Here is a 15,692-nt window from a genome sequence, read left to right on the forward strand (position 1 = left end):
GAGCGAATTAGGTACCAGATAGAAATTAATAACAGGTTTCAGGCACTTGAAGCAAACACATCGCCGGAGGGGAATGACGAACCGAATAGCTTATGGGGGGACATCGAAAAAACGGTAAAAGAGGCCGCGAACAAAGTACTGGGTAAAAAGAAAAAGCCAAAGAGCAAACCATGGTTTGACGAAGAGTGCGAATTCTGGTTTGAAAGGCGCAAAAAAGGCTAAATTAGATAGCTTACAAAATAGAACCGATAGGACCGTAGAAGAGTATTCTAACGTAAGGAAACGGACGAGCGCGATCTACAGAAATAAGAAGCGGGAGTATCAAAAGAATCTTATTAAGAGAATAGAAACTAACAGTAAGGAAAATAACCCCCGCGAAATGTACAGAGGGATTAACGCCATCGGAAAGGGTTTTAGGAGTAGAGCGCAATTGATGAAGGACGAAAACGGGGACCTCGTAACAAATGACAACGAATTACTGTCGCTGTGGAAAAATTATTTCAATAAATTATTAAACGTGCACGAAAATAGCGAAGAATTAGGGGACGAAGTTCACACTGCTGAACCCCACGTGGAGGAACCAAGCTACCAAGAAGTAGAGGCCGCGATTAAAAAACTAAAAAACAACAAAGCCGCGGGAAATGACTCTATACCAGCTGAGTTACTCAAATATGGGGGTGTCGAGCTCACTTTGAAAATCTATAAACTAGTATGTGCCATCTGGAAAAATGAAACAATCCCCTAAAATTGGAAGGAATCTATCATTATACCGATTTTTAAAAAGGGGGATAAGACAGACTGCAATAACTATAGGGGTATTTCACATTTAGCAACGTGCTACAAAGTTCTGTCAAACGTAATACAAGCTAGACTCACTCCATTCGCGGAAGATATAGTAGGAGATTATCAGTGCGGATTTCGGCGCAACAGATCGACGAGCGATCAAATGTTTACCATAAGACAGTTGTTCGAGAAAAAGTGGGAATTTTGCGAAACCATACACCAACTATTTATAGATTTTAAGAAAGCGTACGACTCTATTAAGCGAACCAAAATGTATCAAATTCTAGTACCTCTCGGTGTACCGAAAAAACTCGTGAGATTAATTCAAATATGTCTGAACGGAAGCATGGGAAAGGTCCGAGTAGGCGGTAATGTATCAGAACCCTTCATGATACGCGATGGTTTAAAACAAGGGGATGGGCTCTCTACGGTGCTGTTCAACTTAACGTTAGAGTATGCCGTTAGAAAACTGCAGGTTAGCCAGCTGGGCGCAACGCTTAATGGAACTACGCAGATACTAGGCTACGCAGATGATTTGGATATACTAGGGGATTGTAGGGAAACGGTAGCAAGATACGCGGAAATCCTCATAAAAGCGGTGGAGTATACAGGGTTAGAAGTGAGTGAATCAAAAACAAAGTACATGATTGTGGATAAGCTAGGGATCTGCAGAGGGGAGGAAGATCTCAGAGTTGGGAATTTTACTTTTGAAAAGGTTAGCGAATTCAGGTATCTGGGTACGACCATAAATGATAGAAACGAGATTAATGTCGAAATAAATAAGAGACTCCATTCGGGTAATGCTTGCTTCTACGCCGTGAGTAATTTACTTAAGTCGAGGCTGTTGTCTAAAAACGTTAAAATAAGAATATACAGGACAACAATACTGCCGGTGGTTCTGAAACGTGGGCTCTCACTAAGCAGGCGGACAACCGTTTTAGGGTATTTGAAAATAAAGTTTTTCGAAAAATATACGGGCCGAAGAAAGATGAGGAAACCGGGGAATGGAGGAGACTACACAAAGATGAGTTACACAATCTGTACGCGTCACCAAATATTAACAGAATAATAAAATCGCGCAGATTGGGATGGGCAGGGCACGTAGCGAGAATGGGACACGACCGTACGGCAGCGCGTGTCATAAAGGGCAGGCCGATGGTAACGCGACCTCTAGGTAGACCTAGACGTAGATGGGAGGACAACGTAAAAGCGGATCTAGTAGAAATAGGACGGGTGGGTGTCGATCGGAGAGGTGCATCTTGGGTGGGGTTGACACAAGATAGGGCAGCGTGGAAGGCTTGCGTAGATGAGGCGATGAACTTTCGAGTTCCAAATGCCATGTAAAAAAAAAAAATACTTATAATTATCTTTGAATCTTAAAGATTTTACATTCACAGTATAGTATCATATTGCATATTTAGTTTTGATTCTTGGCGTACTAGTTACCGCTGAATTGTCCTTAATGCATTTGAAAACGTATGAAATACGTAGAAAATTGTACTTAAATCTAATAGGAACAATATAATTTGTCAAGTGTGGGAAAATACATATTTAAACGTATAAAATACGTTGAAAATTATACTTAGATTTTGGATTGGGATTCTAGTCATCACAATACGTCACTTATTACAAAAATTAAAGCTTACGATTTGGTTTTAAATCGATTATAATTATCTTTAAATCTTAAAGTTTAATCACATACTTCCTATGACCTATTTGAAGGATATATAATTTTATCCTGATCTTATCTTTATTTTCATAAAAAGAATTTTAATCAATAAACAACTATCTTAATTGGCTATTGAGTCTATTGTAACGATGAACTGTCTTACCAAATTGCAGCTTTAAAGATATAATCTAATCCATCATTCACTTTTAATGATAAAAGTTGCAATTATTTGGTTATGCAGTGTCATAAGACAAATCACAAACTTGACGTAGATTTTTTTTTTGTATGATGCTTAGTGAATAATTTAATAAGACTAACTAGTTACTTAAAATGTATTTGTGGTTCGAACGATGATTCAATTTATTTTGCATTTTTTTAAAAGTATTATTGAAATTTGGACCTTAGTGACGCTACGTCTCTTTTCGCAAGACTAGGGAAATTTTGAATTACTTCGTACATCTTTTTTTGCGACGCGTATTTTTTATGACTTAATTCTTCGCTGAAAGCGATTTCAAAATCCCTATCTTCCTCTGAAGTCCAGCCCCTTCGATGGTTTCGTTGAGCTGTAATACAAAATAAATTGTTTAAGTGCTTTATCTTTAATTTTTGTTAGGAAATAAAAATACTTTAACTACGTTAATTACACTGAAATAAGGTATTATTTGCATCGAATCCATCTTTATATCAAAAAAAGCTTTCAAATTGAATTATTACAAATCATTACATGACTTCATTCATATTCTTTCTAGTTACCTAATAAAACGATCGTAGTCACCAAAAATTTATATCAACCGAAGCTCATTTAAGAGGATGTGGGATCTAAAGCTTCCCAAATACGCCACGAGGTATTTCATATTTCAAATGCCACTGTTTTTCTGGTCTATGAAAATTTGTATATAAAACGTGTAATGTGAAACCAATACCGCAGTGTAATAGTGTTTTATTCAAAGAATTATTCTACTTTCAAGAAATTGTCAATTGAACTATTGGTTTTCCAATAAGTTTTAAAATACTAATGGGTGTTCTCACGTCTCCAGCGTGATCTTAGCGCTAACCTTATAACTAAGTAGTACTAGTAAACGTTTTATTATTGGAATTTCCGCCAATATAAACAGCACAAAGCTATTCCATTTATTTTAATGAATCATTCTACTGAAAGAAAAAGTTAATTAGACTTGTAGTTTTTTTGGCATTTGAAATACGAAATACCTCGTAGCAGATTTGGGAAGCATTAGCTCCCACACCCCCTTAAGGAGTCAAGTTTGTGTTGAAATCGAAAAATCGCAAAATATTATCATTTTGAAAAATAATTTCTTCTAAGCATAAATATAAACAACTTTTCTACTCAAAGTAGATATATTCGCCCTAATTTACTACTTTTTAATTATGAATATTAGGGTATCTCTTCTTTTCCAAACTGACTCTAGCGAAGAGCGTAGGACTCAAATCGAAAGTTTGTCATAAAAAAATAGATTTTCAATTTTTTCGAAATTTTTTTGGATGTTTTTAATACGTAAAAATATTTTAATTGAGAAATCTGTATTACTAGGATTATAGTACGGGAAAACAGCTTCAATTTGAAAAAAAAATCGTTAAAAATGGTTGTCTAACAGGTAAAAAGTTATCTGCGTTTAAAAAAGGAAAAAATCATAAAAATAACGATTTTTGAAAAATTTAACGATTTCTTCCCTATTTTAAAATGTTTGTAACTTTTGATCCAAGCGTTCATTTTTATTCACCAAAAGTTAAATGAAAGCTCTTATCTTGTATTTATATCTCAAACGTTTACATTAATATTTTGATTGCTGGTTAGCTATATACATGATATCAATTACGGCTGTTCTTTGACCTTTGTGTTTACTACATATATAGCTAACCAGCCACTTAAGTGTTTCGATATATAAAAAAGTCATGACCATATGTTGTGAAGCCAAGATAGACGTTATGTGATTGGCTCATCTAGTGCGCATGCATCTAAGTCAGCAAGTCTAAACGTCTTCTAGCTTAGGGCGCGCAACGCGCGCTGTTCAAACTCTAGTAAAGTAAACTTTTGAGATATAAGTACAAGATACGAGCTTTCATTTAACTTTTGGTACGTAAAAATGACTGTTGGGATCAAAAGTTACAAGCATTTTAAAATAGGAAAAAAATTGTTTTCTTCCCTCCGTCCGGGAAGCGCCAACTTTCTGGCCGCTGCATAAAACGACATTGCCACTTTCCAGTGACGTCGAGCAGAAAAATAGAATACACATCTAGGCCAGTAAAAAACGAAAGTCTCAGGTCACATGTTCATTAACCTTGCCTTTGCCTTGACCGACAATTATATGTTATCTCAAACATTTCTTATTTTACTGGCCGAGGTATGTGATCTACTATTAATTTTTCAAGTTTGCGATTTTTATGACTTTTTGCTTTTTTTTTAACGCAGACAACTTTTTATCTAGACAACCATTTTTAACAATTGTTTTTTTTTAACTAAAGCTCTTTTTCCGTACTATAATCCTAGTAATCTGGATTTTTCATTTATGACCCCAGAAATGAAGTGTATACTGCTGAACAATGACTACTTTTCGTGCAAAGTAAGGCGAGGAGAGGCACGGGTAGAAGGGCCAAAAAAAATTTGAAAAAATTGTAAACATATTTTTTTTATGACAAACTTTCGATTTGAGCCCTCACTCTTCGCTAGAGTCAGTTTGGGAAATAAGGGACACTCTAATGAATATAGTGCTTCCGGTCACAGTTATCGTCACAGCCTCTAAACATTGGTTTTTGATAAAATTTGTAAGTTGCCACAACCTTTCTCAATAACTACTCATCTAAACAGGCTGAAATTTTGTAAAGATCATCAGGACATGTTTCTTTTAGAATCTAAAGTAAATGGGTATGTATATACGATACACATACATACACACACATTATTTTTTCCTTCATAAAATATATACACATGTAACGTTTACTTTTGGAATAGGTATATGTCTTGAAGATCGCTACTAAAATTTAACTTCTTTTTTCAAGCAGTTGCTAAGAAAAATTGTGGCAACTGACAAATTTTATCAAAAATCAATGTCTTGAGGCTAGAACGAATAAAGTGACCAGAAAGACTGAACTCATTATTAAAAAAGTGGTAAAGAATTATGGAATAGGTCTTCTCTAAGTTAAAAAAGTTATTCGTACTTATACTTCCAAAAATCTTCAAATTTTGACTCAAGCTTGACTCCTTGAGCTTTTGACGACCTTTGTATTATTTTATTTGCTCGCTAAGGCATTCGACACAAAAGTGAAAAAGTGATTTTAGCTCAGAGAGAGAGAGAGAGAGAGAGAGAGAGAGAGACAGGCAGATAGACAGGGAGAGAGAGAGAGATTAGATTAGATTAGATTAGATTTATTTGACGTACAATATGTTGTACGATAAATTGTATACAGCAGCAATAGTAGTACAGCAAAAATGTGTATTGTGAAAGTATGATAATGTGAAGATGGGTCAAGCGAGAGTGTGTGAGTGTGTGCGTTTGCGTGAGTGTGTACAGGCGTGTGTGTGTGTGCGTTTGAGCGAATGTGTACAAGCGAATTCAAGTGTTTGTGTTTTCAAGCTCAAGAAAGTGCTCTTTAGCTAGTCTCTTGAAACCTGAGACAGATGTAGTGTTACGAATGTGAGATGGCAGGTTGTTCCATAGGTATGAGGCGCTGATATGAAACGAGTTCCTCAGCGTCTCCGTCGCGAATGTCGGAATATCCAGAGGTATCACCTCCCCCCTAACAGGCCGAAGTGTCACGCGAAAGTCAAAGTATGCCAGTACGTATGATGGTACGGCTGTGTTAAACATTTTTCTTAGGAAACAAACAGTGAAATACTTCCTGCGTCCGGCAGTGGTTAGCCACTGCAACTCCCGCCTGTATGGGGAAATGTGCTCATCTCTTCTTACACCATAGATGTACCCAATTCCTGTATTCACGAGCCTCTGAAGTTTTAGGTCGAGTTCCTGCGTCAGGTCACAGTATACGAGGGAACAGTAGTCTATAAGAGGAAACAGGAGGGCCTGCACTAAGTGCTTGCGCAACCTGAGATTGGTGCTTTTCCTGAAAAAGTAAAGCCTGTACATTAGTGTGTGAGCACGCTTACACACTTGTGTAATATGCTCCCTCCACGTGAGCTTAGAGTCGAGCACCAATCCCAGATTACGCACGGAAGATTCAAAGCTGACCTGGGCACCCCCTATGTTAATGAAAGTGTTAGCTGTTGAGGGTAATGCGTTTATGCAGTAGGGAGAGCCCAGGACAATTGCTTTAGTTTTAGCAACATTAAGTTTTAGCTTATTCTGTTCAGCCCAACCAGTAATCCTCTCAGCATTGGCACTCATCTTGTTTGATAAAGAATTGAGCTCTTCGAGGTGGCATTGACTGTAAATTTGCAAGTCATCCGCGTAGATGAGATGGAAAACATCGGTATCAAGGCAGAAACCGATGTCATTGATGTACAATGCGAACAGCAGTGGACCCAGAACGGACCCCTGCGGAACGCCGATGTTAAGACGCCGAGGAGAAGAACGTTCGTTATTGTCACCAACGACGGCCTGCTCTCTACCAGAGAGGTAGGAGGCAAACCAGCGGATGACTTGCTTTGAGAAGCCGAAGGTGGATAGCTTTCTCAGGAGCCTGACGTGACACACAGTGTCAAACGCCTTGCTAAAGTCAAAGAGAAGGAGTAGTGTTACTTTATTTTTGTTTATCCCAGCTCTGGCATCATCAGTTAGCTTAATTAGGCCAGACTGAGTGCTGTGACCAGTGCGGAAGCCTGTTTGAAGATTATCTAGTAATAGCCTTGATTCAAGGTATTCTGAGACTTGCCTATGCACTAGCCACTCCAGAGCCTTGGAGAGAAAGCAGAGAAGTGAAATCGGACGGTAATCAGTCAGGGCTGTTGGTGAGCTGACTTTGTTGAGTGCGCGCACAAGTGACATTTTCCAGGCAGATGGGAAGCAGGGTTCGCTAAGAGACAGGTTGAAAATATGACTTAGTAAGGGAGCAAGAACCGGCAAAGCTTTTGAGATGACAACCTGTGGGATGCCGTCGCTCCCCCTGGCCTGAGTGTCAAAGTGCGATACCGCAGCCAACACGTCCGATTCCGTTATAGGTTTGAATTCGAAATGTTCCGGGAGGTCAAGACTTTCCAGGGTAGCAAGATAATCCTCAACAGCAGGAGCCAGCGGATCATTTGAGATCGCGCTGAAATGCGTGTTGAGTTCATCTGTGGTGTATCTAGATGGTAAGGGGGCCTTGGTGGCAGAAATTCCAAGTTTCTCCAGCTCTTTCCAGATCTCAGCAATATCAGTCAAGGTGGACAGGCGTGAATAGTAATAATTCAGCCTGGCCTCCTCGACTTCTTTGTGAGCATAGTCTCTAGCTAGTCTGTAAACGCGTCGATCTGATTCGAGCCTGGAGTCCCTGAAACGCCTGTAAAGTCTATTGCTCTCGGATACAAGGCCACGAAGAGCCGCAGTGTACCACGGGTGACGTTGTCGTCCTGGAGTCACAGTCCGCAATGGAGCGAGGTGGTTGATGGCGTTAGTGAGGTTAGCGTTGAGTAAAGATATGCAGTCGTCAAGTGATGAGGTGGTGAGAGATGACCAGTCACAATCGCTAAGAAAGTCTCTCAGCTTCTCAGCGCTGATTCCTTTAAAGTTTCTGTACGAGTATGTATTTGGTACGTAGCGTGGAATCTGTAAGTCGAGAGTGGCCGTGATAAGGTCGTGTCCGTTGATGAAAGGTGCGTCTGTCTTCCAGTATGACTGCAGGCGATCCTGCTCGTAGATTAGGCACAGATCAAGCCAGGTGTCAGAACCCTGTTTATGGTGTGTGGCACCATAGCGAACGGACGAAAGGGAGTTCTCATCAATGAAGGCCCTGATGAAATTGGCATCTTCAGATGAGGATAGTTGGTCAGAGTTAAAGTCCCCCATTATAACCTTCGTGGAGTAGTTGTGCATGTGAGTTGTTAGTTCGTTAATAAAGTTAGAGCCTTGGAAAAAAGGAGCATGAGGTGGACGATACACAACCCCCACGAAGATGGGAGAAACTCCCTTGGCCGATATCTCACAAAAGAGGTATTCAGGCTTGCCTGGCTTGCCGGACCATTCACCGTCGGATGTTGAAATAACACTAACCGTCAGAGATTTGTGTATATAGAGGGCCACACCTCCACCGATTCTGTTTCTGTCTCGTCTGTAGAGCAGGTAATCATCCAGCGAAGGGATGGATGTCACCTTCTCGCTTAGCCAGGTCTCAGTAACAGCTATTACGTGGAATAAAGAGCGAGTGGATAAAAAGAGCCTGATCATCTCAATGTGACCCGTGAGAGAGTTCGCATTAAAATGACAGACCCTTAGACCTTCAGACAGAGATACCTCAGAACCCGATGAAGACACGGCGGATGAGCTTGATGGCGGACGTGGTGGGATGAAATGTATGTGTGGCAGCTTCATTGTGGAGTGATGTTTACGGCGAGCGGGATCCGAGCTAAAAAATTATCCAGCTCGGCGTCGGTGGTAATGACGGTGGCACGCTCGTTGTCATCGTTGCAGCGGACGAACAGTCTCCCGTCCCTGACGAACGTTCGGCAGCCCTGCCTCCTCTTGGCTTCCAGCCTAGCCCGTGAACGCAGCTTGTGGACGTCGGTGGGGAGTAGCTCATTGATGTTTATGAGCCCTTGGTGGTCAGGGCTCAGAGCTTTGGCCTCCTCCATCACGGTTGCGTCCAGCTCGTTGGTGTGGAGCTTGCGTTTACGAGCTTTGGCAACGACGATTGCTCGTGCTAGTGCACTCGACGAGAGGGTGACGGCCAGTGGTGGCAATCTGCCGTCACTCCTGGCGGTGTTCCGGGGTGCATCGAGCCTACCCATGACCCTGACGGATGCAATATCTCTCCGCAGGACCGTAGGGTCAAGTGCGTTTATGACTGCAAACGCGAGAAGATGCAGCGAGGTCTCACGGATGTAGTGCAAGCCCGTGATAACAACAACACTATTTGAGGTCTGCTCCTGCCGTCGTTTGACCTCAGCCAGCTCACTGCGGAGGAGAGAGAGAGAGAGAGAGACAGGCAGACAGACAGAGAGAGAGTGAGAAAGACAGTACGTCCGTGAGACGGAGGTTGACGCAACTGTTATATGTGAACAGCACAGGAATCTGAATGAACCGTGATTGGAAACGGACGACACTGACAAAGCAGCGATCAGGACACGTTGCTTTCTAGGAAAACATGATGACTTCTTGAGCAAAGATTTGTTCGTGCAAAGGTAGCAGGTATATACGTATACAGCTGCTATGCTTTGCCTAACGCACCAATCGAACAGTTTGAACGAGTATTAGATCGACTTGTGCAGGATGTTGCGGGACGAAAAATAGTAATTATCGCAGGCGATTCTAATGCATGGGCCGTAGATGGAACAGCAAAAGGGCTAATCAAAGTGCACGAGTGCTACTGAAAGCATTTTCTTTCCTAGATTTGGTCTTAGTCAACCAGAGTAGCAGTTACACCTTTAGAAGAGGACATACAGGATCTATCGTAGACCTGACGTATGCCAGCAGCCATCTAATTGGCTCAGTTAATACGTGAACTGTGAGTGAAGACTACAAAAAAAAAAAAAAAAAATCCAAAAATAATAATCACACAAATAGCGATCACCAGGCCATAATAATGGAGATAGGAAAATCAAAGCAGAGATCCAGCACGAGTGCAAAGACTAATAGTCGATTGGAAAAGAAAGAACTACGATTAAGAGGTGTTTCTGCTGGCATTGGGAGAAATGCAACTATTTGGATGGGGACAGCAAGGCTGAACAGACGATGAAAATCATCATCAGAGCCTGTGACGTGCTTATGCCAAGAAGAGTTCCAAATCGAAGTTGACCACTAGTGTACTGTAGGACAAAGAGATAGAGAATGCTCGTAGCAAGTGTCACAGGACTAGGAGACAGGAGCATCGGGCAAGGAAGAAATTCTACAGAACCGGAAGAGGCTAAAAAACAGTGGATGCCTGCAACCAAGAAATAAGGATGCTAAGCGGAAGATTAAGAAGACTATGCGCAACAATAAACGTTGGTGCTTGTAAGAGTTGCAGAATGAGGTCGACCAGGATATCTAGGGTCAACCGTATACAATAGTAATGAAGAAGATTAAGGGGTGCCATGTATCCCCTCTAAAATGCTGGAAACTATTTTACTGGGTCGTAACTACGCCAATCTCGACGGAGGAGCTGCTGGCTGCCTGCAAAAGGGTAGGAAACAACAAGGCTACGGGCCTGAATGGCATACCCAATATTGCATTAAAGCATGCTATACAGGCTCGTTCAGATGTCTTGGTAGTCTTGTACAACTCCTATCTCAAAGAGGGAATATTCTCCACCAAATGGAAGAAACGGCGCACAGTGGGAGAAAAGAAAAAATCTGTGTCAAAACTCAACGGCTCTGATTAAAAATGAGCTAGCGGGCTAAAATTTACAGAATGCAAGTTTGAATCATGCAGATTAGAGGAAAATTATTGGAGAAGTCGTTGGATCATGTTTAAGGTGGTCTGTATGGCTATAAGTGCTAAATCTATGGAATTCCGCAGCTGTGGCCTTTATGGCCGTACATACCACCTTAAACATGTCCGGATGACATTTTCAATAATTTTCCTCTAATCTGTACGATTTAAACTTGAATTCTATAAATGTTTAGCCCGCTAGCTCATTTCTACTCAGAGTCGTTAAGTTTTGACACAGAATTTTTATTTTCTTCCACTGTGCGGCGCCTAGCGCTATTACCGGAGGGAAAAAGCCGCCTAAGAATACTTATTATTCAGATCGTTCTGTATGATAGACACCTCGAGCAAGATCCTAGAACGCATAATCTGCGTCAGAATTGATCAGACTATGGAAAGCTCAAGAGGACTTGCGGAACACCAATACGGTTTCCGAAAGAAACATTCAATCCTAGACGCAGTTTGCCTAGTGATTGTCACTGAACGAACAGCAATAGAGGGAAAAAAGATGGCAAAAAGGAACAAAGAAGGACTGCGCTATTGTATCAGTGGATGTTAAAAATGCATTTATTTTGTCTAGATCTAGTAAAATACAGGAGACCTTAAGGAAGCAATATGTGCCTTTATACATAAGAAGGATGACATCTGACTATTTGAAGGACAGCACCTTATTGTACGACATCGAGAACGACATCAAGACCTATGAAGTTACAGGAGCCGTTCCCCACGGGTCAGTATTTGGCCTACCGACCTGGAACATCATGTACGATAGGGTATTAAGAGTACAACTACCCAAAGGGGCAACCGGCAACAGTCGTTAGATTCGCTGACAACATTGCAGTAGTTTTGGTTGCCAAACACAAACAAGAGGTAACAGAAATAGCTGACGAGGTCATTCGTATAATACACGAATTACTGACGAAGATATGTCTGGAACTAGCCAGTTACAAAACGGAAGCGCTTCTCATTTCCAGTAGAAAGAAGATGGAGACAATAAAACTGATCGTAGATGAAGATGAGATTAATTCTCAACCGACCATCAAGTACCTGGGCATCACCAATGATGCAAGACTAATATTCAAAAAGTATCTTGAAATGGTAAGCGATGAAACAGCAAAAGTTGGCGCTGCTCTCTCACGAATGATGCCAAATGTAGAAGGGCCAAATGTATCGGACGTTGATCTCTTATCAACGGAGAGGAACGAGATTTTTGAAGCGAAAACAATTAGAAAGAAATCTGTAATTCCGCGAGGAAACAGACATTGGCTAAGTGGCAAAACAGAAGGAATATCAGCCAAACGGGGCGACGGACATATCGTCTCATCTAGACTCACTATCTAACCAAGACAGTTAACTAAAAACTGACACGGCAGTCTGTTTTTAAATAATTTAACCAGTCTCCATGCAAAACAACAGATATCAAACCTTAATATCATGGATTTAGCATGATTTTGAGAGATTTGGTGGTTGAAGGTGACTGCGCTTGCATACTGATGAGACTGAAATACCTGTGCAAACCTCATCATTGGTGACTTTGAGCACATTGATGACACTTTCTACACAGTAATTGCACTTGAACATCACAATGTCAGCTAGTATGCATGTGTAGGGCTAGGTTTTCACTATTTATGTGCACCTTAAAAATCATGTTTTCCCTTCAAAAAACATTCTAGATGAATTAATAGTGTAAATATTCATTATTTAACATTGATTGAAACTGTGAAAACTGTAGTTCTGGTCTGCTATTATGCTATTCTGCTGTATAACATAGCAGACAGCTTCTACCATACGCGTCGTATACTTCTAGTATGCCTATGCCTGGCCTAAACCGTTCGCACATGCGCAAAAAATTAAGAGCACTTCTGCTACTCGAGTTCCTGCGTAGAAACTACGCATATTTCTCGACGGATTCTAGGTTTTATTTCTACTGAGTCGCTAGGTAACGGACTAGAACTTATCAGCCATTTGCTACCAGGGACAAGGAACAGAAACTGCCAGGACAGATCAGGAAAACGGTGAAGTCCAGCGAGTCTCCCAGTCACTTGGCACAGCTGCTAGTGCTTAAGCCGACCACACAGACAGGCTGCCAAAAGGTGAAAACAAGGCGTACGAAGGGAAAAAAGAAAAAGGCAAGGATCGGCTCGTACAAGCCGCAGCGAGGAAGAAACCGGTACTGATTGCAGGCGATTTCAATGCGTGGACTGTGAAGTGGGGCAGCATAAGAACTAACCAAAGAGGTCGAGTACTCCTAGAAGCATTCGCTCTCCTGGATTTGGTCCTAGTCAACCAAGGATGCACCCACACCTTTAAAAGAGGAGACGCAGAGTCTATTGTCGACCTGACGTTTGTTAGCAGCAGCCTTATTGGCTCAGTCGACACATGGACAGTAAGTGAGCACTACACATATAGTGATCACCAGGGCATAATAATGGGGGTAGGAATATCAAAACAGGGACCCAAAGCAAGTACAATGACCAATACAGTTAGTTGGAAAACGAAGGATTATGATAAAGAGATGTTTCTGTTAGCACTAGAGGAACATGTGACGCTGCTATACCTCGAAGAGTGGCAGACAGTGGACGACCACAGCGGACAAGAAATTAAGGATACCAAAAGGAGTCTCACGAGGAAAATCCGTGAAAATAAACGACGGTGCTTTCAGAAACTACAGATCGTGGTCGAACAGGACCCTCGGAGTCAACCGTATAAAACAGTAGTAAAAAAGATTAAAGGAAGCTACGTGCCTCCTCCAAAATGCACTGAACTATTACACCGGGTAATGACCACACTGTTCCTTAGGCAATAGGAAGAGTCAAATGTCATCGAAAGAGGTGAGAATGAAGAGCCTGTTCCGCCAATCACGATTGAGGAACTGTCAGCCGCCTGCAGAAGAATAGGAAATAACAAGGCTCCAGGGCTGGATGGCATTCCTAACATTGCATTGAAGCATGCCATTCACGCTCACCCAGAGGTTTTTGTAGATTTGTACAATGCATGTCTAGAAAAACGAACATTCCCCACAAACTAGAAGAAAGTGACTCGTGCTTCTGCCAAAAGGAAAGAAGCTACCCGAAGAGGCCTCATCATACAAACCGCTCTGCATGTTGGATACCCCAGGCAAGATCTTGGAATGCATAATCTGCGGCACTTCAAAAGCAGGATATGCCCTTATATATAAGGAGTATGATGTCCGACGACTTGAAGGACAGAATCTTATTATATAATACTGATGATGGTACCAAAACCTATAAAGTTACAGGAAGCGTCCCCCAATGGTCAGTAATGGGTCTACCGATATGGAACATCATGTATGATGGGGTACTAAGGCTACAATTACCGTAAGGAGTAACAGTTGTAGGATTCGCTGACGACATAGTAGTAGTATTAGTAGCGAAACATAAAGAATAGGTGGCATACATAGCTGAAGAGGCAACCCGTATAATACACGAATGGCTAACGAAGATGGGTCTGAAACTAGCCAGTCACAAAACGGAAGTTATTCTTATTTCTAGTAGGAAGAAGATAGAGGAAATTACACTGACAGTGGATGGACATGAGATCGCTTCTCAACCAACCATCAAATACTTGGGCATCACCATCGATGTAAGATTAAGTTTTAAACAACATCTAGAAATAGTCAGTGATAAAGCAGCAAAAGTTGATGCTACTCTATTGCAATTTATGTCAAATGTAGGAGAACTAACTCAGAAGCAAAAGTTACTCTTAGCCAGTGTGACCACATCGATCATGCTATACGGAGCCCCAATATGGGCAGATGCGATGCGGGTGAAATCGTATGCATGAAAGTTGACTACTGTGTACAGGCGAAGTGAACTAAGAGTGGCGTCCGCTTAGCGTACGGTATCGGACGATGCAGTCTGCATTATAGTAGGCATGCCGCCCATTGATCTTCTATCATTGGAAAGGAAGGACGTATTCGAAGCTAAGAGACGAACGAATGACAAAAGCTAGGAAATCTGGGATGCTTCAAGATAGTAGACATTGGCCAAATGGCAAACAAGATGGGAAGCTAGTGACAAAGGGTGATGGACTCATCGCCTTATACCAAGGATAGAAGTCTGGATTGGAAAAAGACATAGGGAAGTCAACTACTACCTCGCGAAGTTTCTGACCGGGCATGGATGCTTCCAGGCGTACCTACAGAGGTTTAAACTAGACGACAGTCCGAACTGCCCAGTCTGCTTGAAAGCTAACGAAGATGCACAGCGTGTCTTTTGCGACTGTTCGCGATACCAAATGGAGAGAGAAGAACTCGAGTGTTACCTCCAGACTAGTATGGCACCTGAGTCAATGATGACAGCTATGCTGACGTCAGAGGATGGTTGGTACGCAGTAAACAACTACGTAAGGACAATTCTCAAGAAGGTTAGAAATGACGAGGAGAAAAGAAGGAAAAGACAAGGCGGAATAGCCGAGTGAAAGTTGCTGTATGAAGGCCACTAAGTCGTAAAGACGAAACGCTCCTTGAACTGATGCAGAGGAACGTAGGTCACAGAGTTGAGCTCTTACTCGCCTGCCCGTTGCAGAGAAACGTAGGAGCTAGAGTTGAGTACCTTTAAGTGCTCATCAGAATGATGCTGAGAAACGTAGGTAACTGAGTTGAGCCCAAACTCTCACACCCGAAGCAGAGGAACGTAGGTTTAGGGGTTAAGTCTGTCCAGAGAATGATCGGACGATGCTGTAAGAAGTATACGATTGGACGATGG

At 41.7% G+C, this 15,692-nt stretch overlaps 1 protein-coding gene across 25 annotated transcripts in view; it reads right to left on the bottom strand.

Moving 5' to 3' along the window:
- Positions 1-15,692, bottom strand: part of LOC100115682 (sodium/potassium/calcium exchanger Nckx30C) — a 570,283-nt gene that overhangs the window by 372,614 nt on the left and 181,977 nt on the right. The gene's annotated exons all lie outside the window — the stretch shown is intronic.

This window comes from Nasonia vitripennis, assembly GCF_009193385.2.
Source record: "Nasonia vitripennis strain AsymCx chromosome 1 unlocalized genomic scaffold, Nvit_psr_1.1 chr1_random0003, whole genome shotgun sequence".
Classification (NCBI taxonomy): Eukaryota; Metazoa; Arthropoda; class Insecta; order Hymenoptera; family Pteromalidae; genus Nasonia; species Nasonia vitripennis.